Raw genomic sequence first — 2430 nt, 5'->3', positions numbered from 1 at the left:
AAGAATCTGATTTGGGAAACTCTGCTTTCAAAACTAATGCAGCCAATTCTAAAGCATGCACCAAAAGGACAGCAGGTAGCACCTATTTTCCTGCAAGATTTAGTTACTGTCACCATTTCGCGAAGGCTCACTTACCACTTTTTTTATTTACTTGCCATAAAGGCAAACATACTAAAGGGCAATATATAAAAATACAAAAAATTGAAACAATAAAAAGTTAAACCCTTTCAAGGCAAGTATTTTGTTAAGCAGCCTCAAGAGACTAAATAATGAAGTAATGGAATGGTTATCCAGCAAAGCAGAGATTCCTTGAATGTCTGATTTCTTCCACCCCAGTACGTGGAGAAGCTGATGCAGTTAAATCTGTTTATTAATCACAAGCACAATGAAATAGGCAGCATTTGCTTTCAGGCGGTGAGGGATATTCTTTTGTGTCTGTCAAAGCAGCACTTCAAATTCTTCTCGAAGTCTATAACCCCACAGAATTTGTTCCTTAATCTACTGTAGGGACAAATAATAGAAGCTTTCAGTCCTGTGTTTACTTTCATCTTTATTTCTGGACATAAGTACAACTTTTTAAGCATGGAAAATACAGCTCTCTAGCTGACATTCAGTGCTTTCCGCTAGGAACTCTTTTTGAATGGAAATCTGTATGCAAAATGTCCTCCTTTTTCCATCAACCTCACTCTCACTGCGGATTCACACAGAGCTGGCTGCTTGAAACACCTCACAGTTAGAGGTCTGAAAATGCTATGGTTCATTAACGGGAAAAAGATGACAGCAAGAGGCTCGTGAAAGACCTCAAATATTTGATCTGTTTTTTCTCATCAAAGAAGAGTCATCAAGTGCAATACTCCGCGGTCCACAACAACAGAGAAAATTATCTTCCTGTTCAAAATCAAACTAAGCTACCTATATGTTGACTATAGGAATATCAAGGAAATGCAAAACGCATCGCAAAAGATAGTTTAAGTAGGGACTTTTGTTTTGAAAACCCTCCTGCTTAACAGACTCCATCCTTTTTTCTTAGCAGTTTGCACAATGAGGAAAAAAGTTTCCATTTGTATGCTATAACTCTTCATAGAAATTAATTGTACTCACTATAATTAGCATTTTGGAGCTTCCTATTTTTGACCTCTTTTCTGGAAGAGAGTCTGGCTACACAAAGCCCAATGTCAGATAGCAAATCATTTTCCAGCGAAATTAAAGGCAGCATTTGGTTATATATAGCATCTTATCTTCCATTAAGCTTAACAGGAGGGATATTGCTTCACTAATTAAAAAAAATGCCTTTGGGGTGGGGGGTAGAGGAATCTAAAAAACAGTGGATTTGCATCAAAATGAAGGAAAAAGAAGGGAAAAAGTATGTTAGTGAAGTATAACGGTGCACCTTGTAAAAATATTGTCTATTGAATCTTAAAAAAAATAGAAGAGGTCATTACATATAGTAAAAATAGGAAAGTAAATGTATCTAGCAAAGACAAAAAGCATTTAACTATCAGGTATGGAGCCCATCAGTTTCTTGAAAATCTGGAGTTTAAACTACAAACACTTCCGTGTATTTCAGTGAAAATAACCTTACTACAAAGAAGCATCTCCTTTTCCCAACATACTGGTTAACCGCATCTCTTGCTGAGTCCTTGCAAGCCATTTTTTTCTGCAGCTGCTACTGTTTCTGAGGGGTTTGAGCTCAGATGCACTAATGGGCTGCACAGAAACTAGAGCAAATGCTTGAACACAGAGCAGTTTATTAAAAATTTTATTTTGCGTATGCAAATTGCAAGGCTAGAGAAAACATTCTGCACAACACCACGCAAGTGCACGAAGAGATAGCGCAGGGCAGCTTGCATGTGACTAAACAAAAAGTGTGATCAGTACGATCAAGAAGCGATCCTTGTCAGCTCCAACAGAATGACAGCTACATATCAAGTCAAAAATCTCGGCAGATAGAGCTTTTCCCATATTTAATTCCATTGTAAAAAGAAAAAGATAAATAAAGAACTTGGCTAGCAAACCAGACAACTCATGCCCTCTGCGTGGCAAACTACCGTACAAACAGTACTGGCTCTGAAGTGACATTAACTCTTGCATTTTGAGAGAAAAACAGTGTGCTACATCAGCTTCTACCACTTAGGCCTCACATCTTCACAAATAGAGCAGTGCAGATTATGAAACTGGGTTAGCTGTGGCCTCCTATCATCAGTACAGGAATAAAAAAGTGCTAGAAGGCTAGTGGGCCAAAGTATTTATAGACTAAAACCTGCGGATGGTATTTTAAGCTGAGGTCTCTTTGTGTTAGGTGGCTGTCAAGGATGAACTGAAAACCTAATGAGAGTTTTCAGAATGGTATTTGTTTTAAAGCCCATCTCTCTACAATTGTTTTCAATTTAAAACCAAATGTAAACTGCCTCTTAGCATAAAATACATGTC

General features: G+C 37.7%; 1 protein-coding gene across 1 annotated transcript in view; it reads right to left on the bottom strand.

The window, feature by feature from the left end:
- The window catches only part of DOCK3 (dedicator of cytokinesis 3), a 147958-nt gene that overhangs the window by 77698 nt on the left and 67830 nt on the right, over positions 1-2430 (bottom strand). The window lies entirely within an intron of this gene.

The sequence above is a fragment of the Aptenodytes forsteri genome, unplaced genomic scaffold (assembly GCF_000699145.1).
Source record: "Aptenodytes forsteri isolate BGI_AS27 unplaced genomic scaffold, ASM69914v1 Scaffold156, whole genome shotgun sequence".
NCBI classification, from domain to species: domain Eukaryota; kingdom Metazoa; phylum Chordata; class Aves; order Sphenisciformes; family Spheniscidae; genus Aptenodytes; species Aptenodytes forsteri.
Note: the sequence above shows the minus strand (reverse complement) of the source record. Positions and strands in the feature narration are given on the sequence as shown.